The 23,601-nt window shown below is 47.5% G+C and overlaps 1 protein-coding gene and 1 pseudogene across 1 annotated transcript in view; one reads left to right on the forward strand and one right to left on the reverse strand.

Moving 5' to 3' along the window:
* The window catches only part of h2ac14 (H2A clustered histone 14), a 1,193,713-nt gene that overhangs the window by 587,236 nt on the left and 582,876 nt on the right, over positions 1-23,601 (reverse strand).
* LOC100491191 lies at positions 2,043-21,626 on the forward strand (annotated as a pseudogene).

Below are 23,601 nucleotides of genomic sequence, written 5' to 3' on the forward strand. Positions count from 1 at the left end.
TCCCGGACAGCGAGATGCGCTATAAAAACCGGGACAGTCCCGTAAAAAGTGGGACAGTTAGGGGGTATGGTTACATAGTTAGTTACATAGTTACATAGGGTTGAAAAAAGACCAGTGGTTTAGGGAAGTGCAGCAGCGAATGGCAGCCCCCACATCACATGACACAGTAGTACAATCACACAGCAGGTGCAGCAGGAAGAAGGGGGCAGTGCAGGGAGTTTGGGATGGAGAGGCTGGAACAGCAGCAAAGAGGGGGAAATAGGGAGCTTCATTCTACACTAGTCAGTCCCATTGCATGCTGGGTATTGTAGTTTTACAGTAACCTTGGCAGTAGGCAAACTGTTAAACTACATTACCCAGCATGCATAGGGAGAGGCAGGCCAGGTACACTAGGTGGGAAAAGGGAACATTGGTGAGTTTCCAAACTACAAACCTGCAGAGCCCCCCCCCCCCCAAACTGTTATGTGCAGAGATCCCAATAAACAAGAAGGTTATTGGCTCAATTGCTGGATTGGAGTGTTGGTACAGTTTTCCATGTGTTGCTAAGCATCGGGCTCCAGGGCAACGGATTTAACAGACTGCACCACTTGAAGTATTAGCAAATAAGATTGTGAAATATTGTTTAAGGGCTCCAAGAACTAGCCTGAATCCATACCTTGGTGCATTTGTACTGAAAACCTGCCTGAGCTGTAGCCTGTTAGCCCAGTGTGGCAGAAACACCATCAGCCTGGCAACCCTGAAGGGGTTAATATCATGAAAAGCTCAGTTATTCCTACACTTACACAACTATCTGTGAGTTTTCCCTCTGTCCCTAACTCTGCAGTCTGTGAGTTTTCCCTCTGTCCCTAACTCTGCAGTCTGTGAGTTTTCTCTCTGTCCCTAACTCTGCAGTCTGTGAGTTTTCCCTCTGTCCCTAACTCTGCAGTCTGTGAGTTTTCCCTCTGTCCCTAACTCTGCAGTCTGTGAGTTTTCTCTCTGTCCCTAACTCTGCAGTCTGTGAGTTTTCCCTCTGTCCCTAACTCTGCAGTCTGTGAGTTTTCCCTCTGTCCCTAACTCTGCAGTCTGTGAGTTTTCCCTCTGTCCCTAACTCATTCTCCCGCCCTTGTGCTCACTGATCCAATCATTCTTCTCTGCCGCTCTCTGTCCCGCCCACATTCCCCTCCCAGCCAATGAGTGAGTGTCCCAGCTCCTCAGTTCCCTCCCTCACAGCTACAGGCAGCAGAGCAGTGTGGGAAAGAGGTGAGTAAGGGAGCGGGGCTGCACTAATGGTGGCACTAAAGGAGCAGTGTTACCTTGTTGTTCCCAACACATGAGCTGATTCCCAGGGACACTTTGCTACTGAGTCAGTGCAGTTTCTGTGGCAGCTCCAAGCCCAACCCACCCACCATAAGTGAATTCCTCTCCCATTTGGTACCAAGGCCCCCCTGCAGCCTGAGGGGAAGCACTGAGGGGCCCATTCTTGGCAGGAAAGGGAAAGTGTTGATTGGCAGACATTGCATCATTAGAGGGAAGTTTAACAGGGGATTGTGGGATTGGTAGTTCAGCCCATGGCTAGACTAGTTATTCTATTCCCTGCCTTGGTGCCACAACCTGCCAGAGTGAAGGGTTTGTTCTTTACATGACGAGCAGAGGGGTCTGTCAAATGCCCCCCCTGTGCAAAACCAAAGGGCTGTTGGGCTGGGAAGTGGGGGCTGCACTGGGGTTAAAGGAGACTCCGCCCCTGTTACCTGTATAGAAGGGACTTTGCCTTAAGGCGCCGTATATGTGCGACCATTGGTTACAGGAACGATCATCCACTTATGTTACGAGCTGAATCATCAGACCTGTAGGTACAAACAATAGGATTCTGCCCCCGTCTGATTCAGCATCAACCTACTGCCAGTGTTTGGCACCTTGAGTGATTGACAAGATGATCAACATCCAAGGCTTTTGCCGATATCAGTCTCCTCATTAACTCACCTACACGCACCGAATATTGTACATAACCTCAATGTGTAAGTGCTTAATTCCACTTCCAGGCCCCTCCCTCCCACAAGGAGCCAATGGGAATGTGGGAGGAAGCGAGTGACCCAGTGATGGGGAAGAAGGATAAAAATGAGGAGCGGAAGGAGAGAATCCTGAATCTCACACTGGAGATTATCTATCTGCTGACTGGAGAGGTGAGGGGGGCACTGTGAGTGGCACAGTGAGAAGAGACTGTCTGTCTGTACAAAGGGGGTCTCTCTGCTGCGTTACACACTCATCATTCTCTCTCCCTCTCAATACATAGGGCTACGTCATCCCTAAGAAGAAGAGCCCAACTGTGGGTTTGGGGGCCCTGCATGCCCCTGGCTCCGTCATACAGAAGGAAAATGACAAGAAGATCCTGGAACTCATCTCCAACATCATCCAGCTGCTGACTGGAGAGGTGGGTGCGGCCCCCCAATCCCCCCTTATTGTTTAGTAACAGTGTATGATAATCCCTTTCTCTGGCTGGGGGATGACTGTAACATTGTGTGTGCCAGGTTGCCATAAGGTGTGAGGATGTTTCCATCTATTTTTCCTTGGAGGAGTGGGAGTATATAAAAGGAAACAAGGCCCTTTACAGGGAAGGGATAAAGGAGGAGGAGGAGGAGCCCCGGCAGCTCCACCCACTGGGTGAGTAATGGTTTCTATCATATACAGAGCATAGAATGCAGGATACACACAGGATAGGCCTTTGCAAATGGGAAGAAATGTGCTTATGAGATGTTGCTGAATGGCAACTCTCCGCTGCCAAAGGTGTATATAATGGAATTATGGATGCCAGAGGTTCTTTAGCATTGAACTATAACTTTGTTTATTGATGGAATGCACAGCATATGCAGGGTTAATACTGACAGCAGTGAGGTATAGTTATTATAATATATATTTGGATGATATTACAGAGGTCTAACCTGCAAATGACTGCACTTGGGGTCCCTGATCCCCGACTTAGAAACGCTAGATGGATTGGCTTCCTCTAGGGCACAGGCTTCTGGGCCTAGTTGGGTCTCAGGCTCAATGAACACCCCCTTCTGAAATAATTGCCCTAAAAAATATAATGACAAAATACAAGTTATTTCCCTCAGATATATCTCTGATCTCTATCCTTCCCTTTAGCAGCCTGTGAGTATAAAGATGGGAGCGATGTTACAGCACATACGGAAGCAACTTTATGTTGTAATAATGATGGGAATCTCACAAACCCTGATGTTTCTCCAGCGGAACAGCCCCCGCCGGCCAATGGGATTAAAGAGGAAGAGGCTTCATGTGAAGGGAGAAACCAATCAGATTGCAGCATTAATTCCCTTACAGAACAGATACAGGGAACAGACACACCTACTCCTATCATGGGGTGCAGCCTGAATATCTTAGAAATGAAGGATAATAATTATAATGAAAATTCCCACCAATCTCCACATAAATCTGAAATAACAAAAAATACATTATGTGGGGAATACAGCTGCAATGAGAGTCATGAACATTTTAGTTATAATGGAGACTTAAATAAACATCAAAGGACTCACACAGGGGAGAAACCTTTTTCTTGTTCAGAATGTGGGAAATGTTTTTCAACCAAATCTAAACTTCATCGTCATCAAAGGACTCACACAGGCGAGAAACCTTTTTCTTGTTCAGAATGTGGGAAATGTTTTTCAACGAAATCTAAACTTGATCGTCATCAAAGGATTCACACAGGGGAGAAACCATTTTCTTGTTCTGAATGTGGAAAATGTTATTCAGACCAATCACTCCTTAAAACTCATCATAGAACCCACACGGGGGAGAAACCATTTTCTTGTTCTGAATGTGGGAAATGTTTTTTAAAGCAATCTGACCTTGATTGTCACCTAAGGACTCACACGGGGGAGAAACCATTTCCTTGTTCTGTATGCGGGAAATTTTTTTCCTATCGATCTAACCGTAATGAGCATCAAAGGACTCACACAGGGGAGAAACCATTTTCTTGTTCAGAATGTGGGAAATGTTTTTTAAAAAAATCTCAACTTCATCGTCATCAAAGTACTCACACAGGGGAGAAACCATTTTCATGTTCTGAGTGTGGGAAATGTTTTTCAGAACAATCCCACCTGAAAATTCATCATAGAACCCACACAGGGGAGAAACCATTTTCTTGTTCTGAATGTGGGAAATGTTTTTCAGACCAATCACTCCTTAAAATTCATCATAGAACCCACACAGGAGAGACACCATTTTCTTGTATTGAATGTGGGAAATGTTTTTCAAACAATTATCATCTTGATTGTCATAAGAGGACTCACACAGGGGAGAAACCTTTTTCTTGTTCTGTATGTGGGAAATGTTTTTCCAATCAATCGAACCTTAAACGGCATCAAAGGACTCACACAAGGAAGAAACCATTTTCATGTTCTGAGTGTGGGAAATGTTTTTTAGACCAATCCGACCTGAAAATTCATTATGGAACCCACACAGGGGAGAAACCTTTTTCTTGTTCTCAATGTGGGAAATGTTTTTCATACAAATATCACCTTGATCGTCATCAAAGGACCCACACAGGGGAGAAACCATTTTCTTGTTCTGAATGTGGGAAATGTTTTTCAGAGAAATCACTCCTAAAAACTCACCATAGAACCCACATAGGAGAGAAACTATTTTCTTGTACTGAATGTGGGAAATGTTTTTCAAACCAAACTCATCTAGGTCATCATCAAAGGACTCACACAAGGGAGAAGCCATTTTCTTGTTTTAAATGAGGAACATGATTTGTAATGAACTGTAGCCTAAAAATACTTTCACAATGATGAAAACAATAAACTTGTGTAGGGGATCAGAGAACTCTTTCCCCTGGTTCTCTCTCTGTGACACCATCCATCCTCATCCAGCTACAGACTGGGGAGGAACCCGATTGGCTGGATGCCCCAGTGCACTGTTGGGAGAGAGGAGGTGCCTAGGTTTGGAGTCAGGGGCGGGCCCAGAAGCTTATAAAGGGGCCAGAGAGAGACCAACCAGTACCGTATATACTCGAGTATAAGCAGAGTTTTTCAGCACTAAAAATGTGCTTAAAAAGTGAACCTCGGCTTATACTCGCGCTTATACTCGCATATATATGGTAGATGTATTTGTTGTGAAATGCGAGCCTAACGTGCGCGCGGCTTCTTACGTGCGGCATTGTTGACAAGCAGCGGCTGTATCGGCGCGGCATTTTACATGGCATGTACGTGCGGCATTGTTCACAATGGGCTTCTCCTCACAGGTATGCACATCGCCAGGGCACCGATGCGAAACGCATCGGTGGCGGCATCTTATGTGGCGCTTCATGGGGTAGGGGATAAATGCATATTGCGGCCATGAGCTGTGTAACGCTATGTGTGGAATGTGAAAGGCTGCACAGAGAGGATGGGGGGGCTCAGTGTCCCGTCCCCCCCTTCTCATACACAGACAGATAGGTTGGGATACATTTTTCTGAAGGATTCCTAGCCATTTAGTTTAAATCTGTCAAACTGATCTATTGACCCAATAGAGTTTATAGGCCAATTAATATATGATTAAAAAAACAGCATGAGCCTGGAAATGCCTTCAATAGTTCAAAACAGGAATTGTCCCTGTGTCACAGTGAGCAGTGCTAATAATGGATGAGGCATATATCTAATGAACAGGTTGGAGTGGCACAGAAAGCAGTAGGTGTGTGGCACGGCAGCCTTTGAAGTGGGAGACCCAGGCTGGAGATCGTGCTTGGCAGCATCTAGTACACATTCTCACACAACCCAAAGTAAATTTGAAAAGAATACTGTCATGATTTTTATGGTATACTTTTAGTTCTAAATTACACTGTTAAATAGCAAATAAAATTGTGTTCTTGAACCAACAAATGTATTTTTTGGTTGTAATATTGGTGTGTAGGCACCATCTCAGTGCATTGTGCCTGAGTCTGAGCTTTCAGCCAGCGCTACACATTAGAACTGCTTTCAGCTAACCTATTGTTTCTCCTACTCCCATGTAACTGGAGGAGTCCCAAGCCGGACTTGGATTTCTTACTATTGAGTGCTATTCTGATATATACTGGGAGCTGCTATCTTGATGCTTTCACATTGTTCTGCTAATTGGCTGCTGGGAGGGGGGTGATATCACTTCAACTTGCAGTAGCGGCTGCATTTCCCTCGGCTTATACTCGAGTCAATAAGTTTTTCCAGTTTTCTTAGGTAAACTTAGGTACCTCGGCTTATATTCGGATCGGCTTATACTCGAGTATATACGGTAAGCAGTGAGTGTGTGGAGGCTGAAGGGAACTCTGCTGAGTGCCAGCCTGTAAAGAGAGATCCGCTACACTGCTGTTAGATGCCTTTACTCCCTGCGGATCCCCCGTGAGTGACCCATATGAGGATAAAGGTATAGAGTCTCCGTGTGTGGCCCCTGGGTGAGGGCAGGTGTTTCTCGGGGCTACATGGGAGCAACTGCCTATTCCAAAGGGAGAGGTACTTTGGGGCAGGTAGCGCTACCTGGGGGAACTCTGGGGAAGGGACTGAACTGGGAAAGGGTATTTCCTCCAGGAGGGGAGTGTGGGACTGAGCCCCCAGAGAGACTGAGCCAGTAGTGGCTAAACCCATCCCGGTTTCCCAAAGCAGGGTTATTACTGTTTGCCTGTTATAATTATTTTACCTTTACACCCAGTTATATAAAGTTGATATTTGCTACAAACTGTGTGTGATTATTTCCCTAGTGGGAATCCCCTGGCGGCTCTGCGCTAAATCCCAGTTCCCAGTACCTTTCATTACATCTTAATATATGTTTCAGTATTTAAAGCTTGTACAAACCAACAGATTTGCCGCGTTAGGTGAAGATGCTGGGGAAGGCAGCTCTGAGCTGGCATGTATGGAGCAGGCTGACTCTCAGAGCACCCTGGGAGCCGGCACCTCTAATACAGGTGGGGGGAATAGTGCTAGGGAGGGAAGGCAGCTCTGAGCTGGCATGTATGGGGCGGGCTGACTCTCAGAGCCCCCTGGGAGCCGGCACCTCTAATACAGGTGGGGGAGTAGTGCTAGGGAGGGAAGGCAGCTCTGAGCTGGCATGTATGGGGCGGGCTGACTCTCAGAGCCCCCTGGGAGCCGGCACCTCTAATACAGGTGGGGGGAGTAGTGCTAGGGAGGGAAGGCAGCTCTGAGCTGGCATGTATGGGGCGGGCTGACTCTCAGAGCCCCCTGGGAGCCGGCACCTCTAATACAGGTGGGGGGAGTAGTGCTAGGGAGGGAAGGCAGCTCTGAGCTGGCATGTATGGGGCAGGCTGACTCTCAGAGCCCCCTGGGAGCCGGCACCTCTAATACAGGTGGGGGAGTAGTGCTAGGGAGGGAAGGCAGCTCTGAGCTGGCATGTATGGGGCGGGCTGACTCTCAGAGCCCCCTGGGAGCCGGCACCTCTAATACAGGTGGGGGGAATAGTGCTAGGAAGGGAAGGCAGCTCTGAGCTGGCATGTATGGGGCGGGCTGACTCTCAGAGCCCCCTGGGAGCCGGCACCTCTAATACAGGTGGGGGGAGTAGTGCTAGGGAGGGAAGGCAGCTCTGAGCTGGCATGTATGGGGCGGGCTGACTCTCAGAGCCCCCTGGGAGCCGGCACCTCTAATACAGGTGGGGGGAATAGTGCTAGGAAGGGAAGGCAGGTTATAGTTGTAGGGGATTCAATTATTAGAAAGGTGGATAGGGGAATTTGTCGCAAAGACCCTACATGCCGAACTGTGTGTTGCTTGCCTGGTGCTAGGGTTCGGCATGTGGTGGAACGAGTGGACAGATTGTTGGGAGGGGCTGGGGAAGACCCGGCGGTCTTGGTACACATAGGTACCAATGACAAAGTTAGAGGAGGGGGGGAAGTCCTCAAGAACGATTTTAAAAAGCTAGGTGCAAAGTTGAGGGCGAGGACTTCCAAGGTAATTTTCTCAGAGATATTCCCTGTGCCACGAGCAACATTAAGAAGGCAGCGGGAGCTCAGGGAGATTAATGCGTGGCTGAGAGATTGGTGCAGGGAGGAGGGCTTTGGGTTTCTCCAGAACTGGGCTGATTTCTCAATCGGCTACAGGCTCTTTGCCAGGGATGGGGGGCACCTCAATGATGGGGCAGCTGCTTTGGGGGAAAAGATGGCTAGAGGGTTGGAGGAGATTTTAAACTAGGAGTGGGGGGGAGGGTGCAGCGGGAAATTCTGTGGGAGACAGGATAGATGAGGTAGTGGGCATAGTAAGGGAAATTGGGGGAGGAGACTTGCTTTGGGATACTGATAATGGCAGGGAGGCCCATAAGTTGTTTACACGTCATTCTCACGCCGGAACCAGTATTAAATGTATGTTTACCAATGCAAGGAGTCTGACTGGTAAAATGGGAGAGCTGGAGGTACTGGCGTTGGAGCGGAAATATGATGGGATTGGAGTTGCTGAAACTTGGTTGAATGAGTCTCATGACTGGGCAGTTAATATTGGGGGGTATACATTGTTTCGGAGGGACAGGGGCAATAGAAAAGGAGGAGGAGGGGTGTCTGTTCATTAAACAGGAATTAAAAGCAAATATTAAGGAGGAAGTGATGGGGGAACAGAGGGAGCTGAATCCTTATGGGTTGAGCTTCTCACAGATAGTAAAGAATCTACCAAGCTAATTGTAGGGGTATGCTATAGCCCCCCTAATGTAAGCGAAGAGGAGGAGGCCCAGCTCCTGTTGCAAATAGAAAAGGCTGCTAGTTTGGGGCAAGTGATAATAATGGGGGATTTTAATTACCCTGATATTGACTGGGGCAATAGTACTGCCAGGGCAGTAACTGGGAACAAGTTTATAAACTTGCTGCATGACAACTTTATGTCACAGGTTGTTGAGGAGCCAACCAGGAACCTGCTATACTGGATCTAGTGATCTCTAATGACCCAGAACGTATAGCAAATGTGCAAGTGGTTGAACCCCTGGGTAATAGTGACCATAATGTTATTTCATTTGATGTTTGGTGCAGGAAACAAATTTACACGGGGGCAACAAAGACAATGAATTTTAGGAAGGCAAATTTTAGCTCCTTAAGGGCAGCGCTTCAGGGCATAGATTGGGGCATTATGTTTTCTGATAAAAACACAGAGCAGAAATGGTTGTCATTTAAACTGATATTAAATCATTACTGTTCTCAATTCATTCCATTAATAAGAAAAAGTAGAAGTGTAAGAATCACCCTATGTGGCTTAACTCTGAGGTAAAGAAGTTAATAGGGAGAAAAAGGAAAGCTTTTAAGAAATATAAGTCAGAGGGGACAGTAGCTGCGTTTAATGAATATAAACACTATAACAAGTGTGTAAAACAGCAATCCGGAAGGCAAAGATAGAAAATGAGGAGCGCATCGCGGCCGAGGCCAAGACTAACCCCAAAAAGTTTTTTAAGTATATTAATAGTAAAAAGATGCAGGTTGAGGGTGTGGCCCCATTGAGTTATAATAACAATATGGTTACAGCGGGTACAGAAAAGGCAGATGTGCTTAACCAGTTCTTTTCTTCTGTGTATACAGTAGGGGGAGCCAGTGGGCCAAGTCCCACCCAATAGCTTCACTGTTACCTCAGCTCCAACTACACAGTGGTTGGCACAGGATATGGTGCTTAAAGGGTTACACACGATAAATGTAAACAAGGCACCTGGGCCAGATGGAATACACCCTCGGGTACTGAGAGAGCTAGGGGCAGAATTGCAGTGGCCCTTGTTTCTGATATTCTCAGACTCGCTTTCATCAGGTATGGTACCTAGGGATTGGAAGAAGGCGAATGTCATTCCTATATTTATACAGGGAGTAAGATCTCAGCCTGGCAATTATAGGCCTGTAAGTCTGACATCCGTGGTGGGCAAGTTATTTGAAGGCTTGTTAAGGGATCACATTCAAAATTATGTAGTGGAGAATGGCATTATGAGCAGTAATCAGCATGGCTTTATGAAGGACAGGTCATGTCAGACCAATTTAATTGCTTTTTATGATGAGGTAAGTAAGAAGCTGGACAGTGGGGATTCAGTAGATATCATCTATTTGGATTTTGCCAAAGCATTTGATACCGTTCCCCACAAACGACTGCTTTCTAAGCTAAGGTCTATTGGTCTTAGTGAAGCCGTTTGCACATGGATAGAAAACTGGCTACAGGATCGGGTACAGAGGGTGGTTGTTAATGGCACATTCTCTACTTGGAGTAAGGTTCTCAGTGGGGTCCCTCAGGAACCCCCTACCCAACATCCCCCGGCAGGGCATTCCCCAACCCCCTCACTGCCCTCACCGTGAGGAACCCCCTACCCAACATCCCCCGGCAGGGCATTCCCCAACCCCCTCACTGCCCTCACCGTGAGGAACCCCCTACCCAACATCCCCCGGCAGGGCATTCCCCAACCCCCTCACTGCCCTCACCGTGAGGAACCCCCTACCCAACATCCCCCGGCAGGGCATTCCCCAACCCCCTCACTGCCCTCACTGTGAGGAACCCCCTACCCAACATCCCCCGGCAGGGCATTCCCCAACCCCCTCACTGCCCTCACCGTGAGGAACCCCCTACCCAACATCCCCCGGCAGGGCATTCCCCAACCCCCTCACTGCCCTCACCATGAAGAACCCCCTACCCAACATCCCCCGGCAGGACATTCCCCAACCCCCTCACTGCCCTCACCGTGAAGAACCCCCTACCCAACATCCCCCGGCAGGGCATTCCCCAACCCCCTCACTGCCCTCACCGTGAAGAACCCCCTACCCAACATCCCCCGGCAGGGCATTCCCCAACCCCCTCACTGCCCTCACTGTGAGGAACCCCCTACCCAACATCCCCCGGCAGGGCATTCCCCAACCCCCTCACTGCCCTCACCGTGAGGAACCCCCTACCCAACATCCCCCGGCAGGGCATTCCCCAACCCCCTCACTGCCCTCACCGTGAAGAACCCCCTACCCAACATCCCCCGGCAGGGCATTCCCCAACCCCCTCACTGCCCTCACCGTGAAGAACCCCCTACCCAACATCCCCCGGCAGGGCATTCCCCAACCCCCTCACTGCCCTCACCGTGAAGAACCCCCTACCCAATATCCCCCGGCAGGGCATTCCCCAACCCCCTCACTGCCCTCACCGTGAGGAACCCCCTACCCAACATCCCCCGGCAGGGCATTCCCCAACCCCCTCACTGCCCTCACCGTGAGGAACCCCCTACCCAACATCCCCCGGCAGGGCATTCCCCAACCCCCTCACTGCCCTCACCGTGAGGAACCCCCTACCCAACATCCCCCGGCAGGGCATTCCCCAACCCCCTCACTGCCCTCACCGTGAGGAACCCCCTACCCAACATCCCCCGGCAGGGCATTCCCCAACCCCCTCACTGCCCTCACCGTGAGGAACCCCCTACCCAACATCCCCCGGCAGGGCATTCCCCAACCCCCTCACTGCCCTCACCGTGAGGAACCCCCTACCCAACATCCCCCGGCAGGGCATTCCCCAACCCCCTCACTGCCCTCACCGTGAGGAACCCCCTACGCTGCTTCAAATGGAAGCTCCGTTCCTCTAATCTAAAGGGGGGGCCTCTGGTGCGTTGATTGTTTTTGTGGGAAAAAGAACCCCCCCATCTGCCTATAATCCCCTCTAATGTACTTGTACAGAGTAATCATGTCCCCTCGCAGGCGCCTCTTTCCCAGAGAAAACAACCCCAACCCTGACAGTCTAACCTCATAGTTTAACCCTTCCATCCCCTTTACCAGTTTAGTTGCAGTCTCTGCACTCTCTCCAGCTCATTAATATCCTTCTTAAGGACTGGAGCCCAAAACTGCCACAGACTGACACTGCCTGGAATTAGACAACTTGTTATCTACTTAAAACCCCAGATCCTTCCCCATTAAGGATCCCCCCAACTCACTACCATTCAGTAGATAGTTTGCGTTTATATTATTTCTACCAAAGGGCAGAACTTTGCACTTGTCCACATTGAACCTCATTTCCCAGTTTGCTGCCCAGTTTTCCAATTTAGTCAAATCTCTCTGCAAAGCGGCACATCCTGCATGGAACTTATAGTTTTGCACAATTTTGTGTCATCAGCAAAAATAGAAACAGTACTGTCTATGCCCCCCTCCAGGGCATTAATAAACAAGTTAAACAGCAAATGATCAAGGACTGACCCCTGCGGTTCTCTATCCAATCACAAATATTATGTTCTAGGCCAATATTCCTCAATTTGATCATTATTCCAGCATCGAGGTTCCTGCTCACCTCCTCATAAAAGGCGACTAAATTAGTCTGGCAAGATCTGTTACCCATAAAACCATGCTGGCACAAACTAATAGTATTGTGAACTCACAGAAGGTTAATGATCAAATTAAGGAATATTGGCCTAGAACATAATATTTGTAATTGGATAGAGAACTGGCTGAAGGATAGATTACAAAGAGTGGTTGTAAATGGAACATTTTCTAATTGGGCCAGTGTGGTTAGTGGAGTACCGCAGGGGTCAGTCCTTGGGCCTTTGCTGTTTAACTTGTTTATTAATGACCTGGAGGTGGGCATAGACAGTACTGTTTCTATTTTTGCTGATGACACTAAATTGTGCAAAACTATAAGTTCCATGCAGGATGTGCCGCTTTGCAGAGAGATTTGACAAAATTAGATAACTGGGCAGCAAACTGGAAAATGAGGTTCAGTGTTGATAAGTGCAAAGTTATGCACTTTGGTAGAAATAATATAAACGCAAACTATCTACTGAATGGTAGTGTGTTGGGGGGATCCTTAATGGAGAAGGATCTAGGGGTTTTTGTTGATAACAAGTTGTCTAATTCCAGGCAGTGTCATTCTGTGGCTACTAAAGCAAATAAAGTGCTGTCTTGTATAAAAAGGGCATTGACTCAAGGGGTGAGAACATAATTTTGCCCCTTTATAGGTCCCTGGTAAGGCCTCACCTTGAGTATGGGGGGCAGTTTTGGGCTCCAGTCCTTAAGAAGGATATTATTGAGCTGGAGAGAGTGCAGAGACTGCAACTAAACTGGTTAAGGGGATGGAAGATTTAAGCTATGAGGTGAGACTGTCGAGGTTGGGGTTGTTTTCTCTGGAAAAGAGGCGCTTGCGAGGGGACATGATTACTCTGTACAAGTACATTAGAGGGGATTATAGGCAGTTGGGGGATGTTCTTTTTTCCCATAAAACAATCAACGCACCAGAGGTCACCCCTTTAGATTAGAGGAAAGGAGCTTCCATTTGAAGCAGCGTAGGTGGTTTTTCACGGTGAGGGCAGTGAGGTTATGGAATGCCCTTCCTAGTGATGTGGTAATGGCAGATTCTGTTAATGCCTTTAAAGGACCAGTAACACCATTTAGACCTCCCAGCCCAAATCAATCAACTTACAGTTTTTACTTCAAATGCTCTGCTGCATGCTGCTTTGCTATAATACATCAGTAAAAAATCCAAACCGACGCTTTCCTGTGGAGTAAATAGGGTGTTCGCCATCTTGCAGGGCCTGAAAGCTTCTTCTCCCCTATGTGCGCGCTGCCGACAGCTTCTTCCTGCTTTTCGTTTCAAAAATCCCGCCTCCGTGACGTCACGTCGCTTAGCAACCAGGGAAGCTACTCTGCAGCGTTTCCCTTCAGCAGCCGTTCCATGAATGTGCCTCTCCTCCCACCAGCTCTCCTTTCAGTGTCGCTCTCCCCTACAAGCTGTGCTGTTCCATGAATGTGCCTCTCCTCCCACCAGCTCTCCTTTCAGTGTCGCTCTCCCCTACAAGCTGTGCTGTTCCATGAATGTGCCTCTCCTCCCACCAGCTCTCCTTTCAGCGTCTAAGCCGTGCCGTTCTATCAGGTGTGCCTCTCCTCCCACCAGCGTGTCTTCAGCACAGCGATCCCTGCACTTCCTGGTTACAGCCGGATGTCTTGTGAAGAGGAGATATGTCGGGGACGCGCACACACTATGGGGTAGTCGCCATATCGCCTTTCTTCAAATATTATGGAGAGGAGTTTTACTAGGGATTGTTTTGCTAAATACAAGGTAAATAACTACAATTCAGCTGGACATGGGTGTTAGTTAGAGGGTGTAGTTTTTATTTTTTTAATAATATTTTTTACTGTTACTGTTCCTTTAAGAGGGGCCTGGATGAGTTCTTGAACAAGCAGAATATCCAAGGCTATTGTGATACTAATATCTACAGTTAGTACTAGTGGTTGTATTTATAGTTTATGTATGTGAGTGTATAGATTGGTAGGTGTGGGTTAGGTGTGCTGGGTTTACTTGGATGGGTTGAACTTGATGGACACAGGTCTTTTTTCAACCCTATGTAACTATGTAACTATGTAACTGCAATGTATTCAAGTACCCTATCCCTTATTACCCCTTCCAAAAGCTTTCCTACTACTGATGTCAGACTAACAGGCCTATAGTTTTCAGGCTGAGAACGGGATCTCTTTTTAAATAACGGCACCACATTAGCAATCCGCCAGTCTCTCGGCACCATGCCAAACCTCAACAAATCCTGAGAAATTAAGTGAAGAGGTTTGGCAATCACAGCGCTCAGCTCATTTAATACCCTGGGATGAATCCCATCCGGCCCTGGACCTTTACATGTTCAAGTCTCTTTTGAATTCCCCCCCGAGTGACCCATGCGTCAGTAGCTAAATTACTAGAACTGGGTATATTACAAGGGAAGCCTTCATTAGCGGCTCCTCAGATGTATAGACAGATGGAAAATAAGAGTTCAAACTGCTTTTTCCCCGTTCTCATCAACCAACTTACCCCCCCGTGATAATAAAGTTCCCACCCCTTCTTGCTTCATTTTTTTACTACTCACATAATTAAAAAATAATTTTGGATTCTTTTTACCCCTAGCTGCAATATCCCTTTCCATCTCTATTATAGCATTTTGCTGCTTTATTTGCCCCCTTGTACCTGATGAAAGTCCCAGCTGCCCCAGCTAACTTGAATGCTTTAACAGCAGGTTTTTTCTTACCAACCCCGACACTAACACTTTTATTCAGCCATAAAGGTTTTGCTTTGCGATGCCTCTCCTTGCTTACAAGGGGAATATACTTCTGTGTATACCTGCAAAGCAACATGTTAAAGATGTTCCATTTTCCTTCTGTGTTTAACCCCATGAAAAGCCTTTCCCAGCTGCCACATTGCAGAGATGCCGGTGTACATTCATTATTGGGGACAGTTTCACCTCCCACACTCTATACAACTCGTTCTCCCCCTCAGCTGGGGACACTGCAATAGTATCAGCAACACTTTCTCCCTCACTCTCGGAGACTTCTATGCCCACAAAGACACTTTCACCTCAGTTTCAGCTTGCAGTTTCTCTACACACAACTTGTCAGGCTGAACTGTAAGTGCGGTGTCCACTGACACTTGTAAATCACTACCCGCTCCATCACTTGGGAAACATGGGGGTTGCACTATTGGGGAGTCATCCATTGCGGACACCTCTGGAGCACTCACTGGCTCAATCTGCAGCAATATTATTTTTCTCTTTAGCCTCTATCCCTGCTCCCCCTGGTGAGTTCTCCTCCAGGCAAATGGGGTAGCGGAAGTTTTCTTAGCCTTTGCGTACTTGTCCAGGGGCACAAAGTCTAGTGCAAAACTCTGCTTGGGGTTACTACCCACCTCTATAGCCCTATCAGCCACTTCATATGGGTCTATGTGATGCATTTTGGCACTTTTTCTCTCTGCTTCAGTGCTTCTGATATGCCAAATATATCCACAGAAACCACAGAGGTTTCCTGCCAGCGTCTCTCTCACAACACAAAATCTGGTACAGGCCCCACTTTGGCCGCACCAATTGTAAGCTTATGGTAAGTGAGCTTCTACTTTTTACCACAAATCACACCATATTTCACCCTGAATGAGACTTTTTAACCTTAAAAGCTGCTCATTGGCTAGCCCTGCCTGTCTATCACACCTATTACAGGAGCTGCCTGACCTGTCTGGGCCTACCTACACCCAGGTTCCACAATATCTCCCCACCTGCTTGTTCAGGGGGAAAGCTTTCAACAAAATGGCTCCCAGCCTCATGGCTGCTCAGCCTTTTATACTACCCCACAGTGCCACCTACCGGCCAAACTGTGGAACTGCAACAGGGTATGCTATGACCCAGGAAAAGGGACCTACTTCCCATTACATTAGGGACCCTTTATAGCCGTCCCAATAACTAGGGGACTGCCAGTGAGAAAGGGCACAATTTACAAGTTTCCTACAAAAGCTTTAAAACAATTTCATGAAAATATCCCAGATAATATGTTTATGCATTACTTAGACAGATATTATACTTATGTAGTTACGTTGGGCTGAAAAAAGACCAAAGACCATCAAGATAAACCCTTCCAAGCAAACTCAGCCCCCACACAGCCCCATACTGTCACGGTCTCCCTGAGGGGGCGCTATGGAGCACCAGGAAGTTGGGAGCCTACAGACTGGATAACCATAAATGGCAGAACCACTGATATCACTGTGCGAGGGTTTAATGAAGGCAAATAACAGGAATAGGGGCAGAATCAAATATAAACAGAATATACAGGTTAGAATTAGTAGAAACCAGCAGGCAGATAATGAGGAGGGCGGAGCAAGGGGAGGAGCCAGTGTAATACAAGAAGAGAGTGACAGGGGAATCGGTCAGGGCCGGCCCTAAGTGCCTCCAGTGGCTCAGGGGGCAAATGCCCAGTCAGAAACACACAAACCTGCGAAAATCCTGACTTTATCGAATTGTTCCTGTGATATTTTGAAAACGTTGCGAAAGAAAAGAAAGGATTTCAAGGAAAGGGAAGGGCTGTTTGAACTACAACTCCCAGCAGCCCCAAGGCACCCTGAGAGTTCTAGTTTAGGGAGGAAGTGCAGCAGCGAATGGCAGCCCCCACATCACATGACACAGTAGTACAATCACACAGCAGGTGCAGCAGGAAGAAGGGGGCAGTGCAGGGAGTTTGGGATGGAGAGGCTGGAACAGCAGCAAAGAGGGGGAAATAGGGAGCTTCATTCTACACTAGTCAGTCCCATTGCATGCTGGGTATTGTAGTTTTACAGTAACCTTGGCAGTAGGCAAACTGTTAAACTACATTACCCAGCATGCATAGGGAGAGGCAGGCCAGGTACACTAGGTGGGAAAACTGTTATGTGCAGAGATCCCAATAAACAAGAAGGTTATTGGCACAATTGTTCCATTGAGGGGCTGTCTGTTACAGATTTTTATGTGTTGCTAAGCATCGGGCTCCAGGGCAACAGAGTTAACAGACTGCACCACTTAAAGTATTAGCACACAAGACTGGGAAATATTCTTTAATGGCTCCAAGAACTAGCCTGAATCCATACCTTGGTGCATTTGTACTGAAAACCTGCCTGAGCTGTAGCCTGTTAGCCCAGTGTGGCAGAAACACCATCAGCCTGGCAACCCTGAAGGGGTTAATATCATGAAAAGCTCAGTTATTCCTACACTTACACAACTATCTGTGAGTTTTCCCTCTGTCCCTAACTCGTTCTCCCGCCCTTTTACTCACTGATCCAATCATTCTTCTCTGCTGCTCTCTGTCCCGCCCACATTCCCCTCCCAGCCAATGAGTGAGTGTCCCATGCAGTCTGTGACTTTTCCCTCGGTCCCTAACTCATTCTCCCGCCCTTGTGCTCACTGATCCAATCATTCTTCTCCGCCGCTCTCTGTCCCGCCCACATTCCCCTCCCAGCTAATGAGTGAGTGTCCCAGCTCCTCAGTTCCCTCCCTCACAGCTACAGGCAGCAGAGCAGTGTGGGAAAGAGGTGAGTAAGGGAGCGGGGCTGCACTAATGGTGGCACTAAAGGAGCAGTGTTACCTTGTTGTTCCCAACACATGAGCTGATTCCCAGGGACACTTTGCTACTGAGTCAGTGCAGTTTCTGTGGCAGCTCCAAGCCCAACCCACCCACCATAAGTGAATTCCTCTCCCATTTGGTACCAAGGCCCCCCTGCAGCCTGAGGGGAAGCACTGAGGGGCCCATTCTTGGCAGGAAAGGGAAAGTGTTGATTGGCAGACATTGCATCATTAGAGGGAAGTTTAACAGGGGATTGTGGGATTGGTAGTTCAGCCCATGGCTAGACTAGTTATTCTATTCCCTGCTTGGAATTGTTTTGGGGGATATTGCTGGGAATAATCCCCTATAGAAATGTGTAAGTGCTTAATTCCACTTCCAGGCACCTCCCTCCCACAAGGAGCCAATGGGAATGTGGGAGGAAGCGAGTGACCCAGTGATGGGGAAGAAGGATAAAAATGAGGAGCGGAAGGAGAGAATCCTGAATCTCACACTGGAGATTATCTATCTGCTGACTGGAGAGGTGAGGGGGGCACTGTGAGTGGCACAGTGAGAAGAGACTGTCTGTCTGTACAAAGGGGGTCTCTCTGCTGCGTTACACACTCATCATTCTCTCTCCCTCTCAATACATAGGGCTACGTCATCCCTAAGAAGAAGAGCCCAACTGTGGGTTTGGGGGCCCTGCATGCCCCTGGCTCCGTCATACAGAAGGAAAATGACAAGAAGATCCTGGAACTCATCTCCAACATCATCCAGCTGCTGACTGGAGAGGTGGGTGCGGCCCCCCAATCCCCCCTTATTGTTTAGTAACAGTGTATGATAATCCCTTTCTCTGGCTGGGGGATGACTGTAACATTGTGTGTGCCAGGTTGCCATAAGGTGTGAGGATGTTTCCATCTATTTTTCCTTGGAGGAGTGGGAGTATATAAAAGGAAACAAGGCCCTTTACAGGGAAGGGATAAAGGAGGAGGAGGAGGAGCCCCAGCAGCTCCGCCCACTGGGTGAGTAATGGTTTCTATCATATACAGAGCATAGAATGCAGGATATCAGGCCGTTTAAGAGGCACATGGAAAGTCAGTAGTAACATATATTTAGTCATGTCTCTTCTGTGCCCGACTTAAATAAACAACTAGCAGGGAGGTACATTTATTTAGCACAAAGGGTTAAACTTGGTGCAACTGCTGGGTCCTGTCTGTGTGAGGAACCCCCGGAAGGGCTGGTGGCCTGCCTGTCTGTGTGAAGAACTCCCAGAGGGGCTGGGGGGCTGCCTGTCTGTGTGAAGAACTCCCAGAGGGGCTGGGGGGGGCTGCCTGTCTGTGTGAGGAACTCCCAGAGGGGCTGGGGGGGGGCTGCCTGTTTGTGTGAGGAACTCCCAGAGGGGCTGGGGGGGGGCTGCCTGTCTGTGTGAGGAACTCCCAGAGGGGCTGGGGGGCTGCCTGTTTGTGTGAGGAACTCCCAGAGGGGCCGAGGGTGCTGCCTGTTTGTGTGAGGAACTCCCAGAGGGGCTGGGGGGGGCTGCCTGTTTGTGTGAGGAACTCCCAGAGGGTCCGTGGGGGCTGCCTGTCACTGCAAGGAGCAGAGAGAGCCATTTAGGGCTCTGGAACACAGGGAGATTAGTCGCCCACGACAAATCTCCTGGTTCGCGGGAGACTAAGTCGCCGGTGGGATGGCGCACGCTGCGCAGGCGATTTCGGCAAATCGCCAGTTGCCTCGCAAGGCATTTTTGTCAATTTGCCAAAATCGCCTGTGCAGCGTGCGCCATCCCACCGGCGACTTACATTTTCACCGGTGGGATGGCAATCCGGGGAGATTAGTCTCCCTGTGTTCCAGAGCCATTTATAGATGACAGTTTGCCTTATCCCAACAGTATATAACTCCCCCTTTTACAACTGTGACTCTGTGGTTATAGCTGAGCAAATAGCAAAGTGCATGTAGGTTCTTAGCCAATCAGCACTGTCAGGCCCTTGGGATGTTACAAGATGGCATATTAGGCTTATATTTTATACTTCACATATACAGCATATTTGTATACTTTCATCTCCTAACTCCCCTGCCTTGGGGTGTCTTTATAGGGGGCACTGGGGGATTTATGTGCCCTTTATACAGAACTTACCCGCCATAAGTGAGTGTTAACCCTATGGCTCCCTATATCTATTTGCTTATTGTCAGAAATAATTAGAGAGGCACCGAATCCAGGATTTGGTTCAGGATTCAGGCAGGATTGGGCTTTTCAGCAGGAATCCAACCTCCTGGCCGAACCCAATCCGACTCCTTAAAATCATGTATTTCCCTGAAAAATATAATGACAAAATACAAGTTATTTCCCTCAGATATATCTCTGATCTCTATCCTTCCCTTTAGCAGCCTGTGAGTATAAAGATGGGAGCGATGTTACAGCACATACGGAAGCAACTTTATGTTGTAATAATGATGGGAATCTCACAAACCCTGATGTTTCTCCAGCGGAACAGCCCCCACCAGCCAATGGGATTAAAGAGGAGGCGGCTTCATGGGAAGGGAGAAACCAATCAGATTGCAGCATTAATCCCCTTACAGAACAGATACAGGGAACAGACACGCCTACTCCTATCATGGGGTGCAGCCTGAATAACAGCTCGGCAGAGGATTATATATCGGTTATTATTAAAGAGGAAGAACCTTCATGGGATGGGGAAATCCAATCAGATTGCAGCATTAATCCCCTTACAGAACAGATACATGAAACAAATACTCCTATCATGGAGTGCAGCCGGAATATCTTAGAAATGAAGGCAAATAATTATGATAAAAATTCCCACCAATTTCCACATGAGAGTCATAAACACTTAGACTTTAATAAACATCGGAAAACCCACAAAGGAGAGAAACGTTTTTCTTGTTCAGAATGTGGGAAATGTTTTTCAAACAAATTTCATCTTGATCGGCATCAAAGGACTCACACAGGGGAGAAACCATTTAATTGTTCAGAATGTGGAAAATGTTTTACAAACAAATCTCAACTTGATCGGCATCAAAGGACCCACACAGGGGAGAAACCATTTTCTTGTTCAGAATGTGGAAAATGTTTTTCAGACCAATCACTCCTTAAAACTCATCATAGAATCCACACAGGGGAGAAAACATTTTCTTGCATTGAATGTGGGAAATGTTTTGTAAAGCACTCTGACCTTGATTATCATCTAAGGACCCACACAGGGGAGAAACCATTTTCTTGTTCTGTATGTGGGAAATGTTTTTCCTATCAATCTAACCTTAATCGGCATCAAAGGACCCACACAGGGGAGAAACCATTTTCATGTTCTGAGTGTGGGAAATGTTTTTCAGGACGATCAGACCTGAAAATTCATTATAGAACCCACACAGGGGAGAAACCATTTTCTTGTCCTGAATGTGGGAAATGTTTTTCAGACCAATCACTCCTTAAAATTCATCATAGAACCCACACAGGAGAGACACCATACTCTTGTTCTGAATGTGGGAAAAGTTTTTCAAAGCGATCTGACCTTGATTGTCATAAAAGGACTCACACAGGGGAGAAACCATTTCCTTGTTCTGTATGTGGGAAATGTTTTTCCTGTCGATCAAACCTTAATCGGCATCAAAGGACTCACACAGGGGAGAAATCATTTTGATGCTCTTAGTGTGGGAAATTTTTTTCATCCTGATCAAACCTAAAAATTCATTATAGAACCAACACAGTGGAGAAACTTTTTTTTTTTTTGTCCTGAATGTTGTTTTTCAGCAAAATCCCATAAAGATCGTCATCAAAGGACTCACACAGGGGAGAAGCCATTTCCTCATTTTAAATGAGGAAAATGATTTGCATTGAACTGTAGTCTAAAAATACTTTCACAATGACAAAAACCGTAAACTTGTGTAGGGGATCAGAGAACTCTTTCCCCTGTTTCTCTCTCTGTGACATCATCCAGCCCAGCTACAGACTGGGGAGGAACCCGATTGGCTGGATGCCCCAGTGCACTGTTGGAGAGAGGAGGTGCCTAGGTTTGGAGTCAAAAATCAGGGGCGGGCCCAGCAGCTTATAAAGGGGCCGGAGTTGAGACAGAGAGACCAACCAGTAAGCAGTGAGTGTGTAAAGGCTGAAGGGAACTCTGCTGAGTGCCAGCCTGTAAAGAGAGATCCGCTACACTGCTGTTAGATGCCTTTACTCCCTGCGGATCCCCCGTGAGTGACCCATATGAGGATAAAGGTATAGAGTCTCCGTGTGTGGCCCCTGGGGGAGGGCAGGTGTTTCTCGGGGCTACATGGGAGCAACTGCCTATTCCAAAGGGAGAGGTACTTTGGGGCAGGTAGCGCTACCTGGGGGAACTCTGGGGAAGGGACTGAACTGGGAAAGGGTATTTCCTCCAGGAGGGGAGTGTGGGACTGAGCCCCCAGAGAGACTGAGCCAGTAGTGGCTAAACCCATCCCGGTTTCCCAAAGCAGGGTTATTACTGTTTGCCTGTTATAATTATTTTACCTTTACACCCAGTTATATAAAGTTGATATTTGCTACAAACTGTGTGTGATTATTTCCCTAGTGGGAATCCCCTGGAGGCTCTGCGCTAAATCCCAGTTTCACTATTTGCAAGGGGGACCCCATTACCTGTTTAAACAAGTATACAGCCCGACAGGAGTGAGTGTGCCAAGAAAGGGTTACACTCGTTATACAAAGGAAGCATCAGGCAAACATTCTCTTTCGAGCAGATTCCATCTTAATATATGTTTCAGTATTTAAAGGGGACGGAAAGTCACACCCTATGAATCTCACAATTAAATAGTGCTACTATTGCTGAGTAAAATCGCTATATTCCCGGCTTGCCTAATGATTTACAGAGATACACATACTAGAACCTACATACTTGTATCAGTGAACGGCGCCGCCATCTCTAACAAGGGATGCCCACTGCCTTTCCCTTTCCCTACTGCGCATGCGTCTTAACTACAGTGTGACTGAGGCACTGCGCCACATGTGTAGAGCTTAATATCTTATAGTAGTCGGGATATCCGTTCATTCAGGGGCAGTATTTTGGGGATCATGCAGCTTTAAATGGAACGCTGGTTGCATTCATCCCATTCCCTTCAGACAATCACTATTGTGGCTATAGCTGCGCTACAGGACAGTATTACATATTGGTTAAAGGAACAGTAACACCAAAAAATGAAAGAGCTTTAAAGTAATAAAAATATAATGCACTGTTGCCCTGCACTGGTACAGCTGGTGTGTTTGCTACAGTAACACTACTATAATTTATATAATAAGCGGCTGTGTAGCCCCGGGGGCAGCCATTCAAGCTGGAAAAAAGGAGAAAAGGCACAGGTTACATAGCAGATAACAGATAAGCTCTGTAGAATACAATAGTGTTTATCTGTTATCTGCTATGTGCCTGTGCCTTTTCTCCTTTGAATTGCTGCCCCCATGGCTACACAGCAGCTTATTTATATCAATTATAGTAGACTTTCTGAAGTAAACACACAACTTTTACCAGTGCAGGCAGCAGCACATTATATTTTAGTTACTTTTATACACTTTTTTTGGTGTTACTGTTCCTTTAATCAAGCTGTGCTTAATGGCAGGGGCTAATGTAGGGAATACACAGTGAGGTACATTCAACTGAGATGTAGGAAACAAGATGTTACAAAGTTGCCATTTAGCATAGTTACAAACCTACTAGCTGTTTCTGACTTAGCCGCCCCATTACCCCAGTCAGTGCCGGATAATTAAAGTCCCCCATAACAACAACGTGACCCAGTTGTGAAGCCGCCTCCATGTGCAACAGTAGCTGGGCCTCATCCCCCTCATCTATACGGGGGGTTTATAGCATACACCAATGAGCATTGTCTTTGTGACCTTCAGCCCT

The sequence above is a fragment of the Xenopus tropicalis genome, chromosome 9 (genome assembly GCF_000004195.4).
Source record: "Xenopus tropicalis strain Nigerian chromosome 9, UCB_Xtro_10.0, whole genome shotgun sequence".
NCBI classification, from domain to species: domain Eukaryota; kingdom Metazoa; phylum Chordata; class Amphibia; order Anura; family Pipidae; genus Xenopus; species Xenopus tropicalis.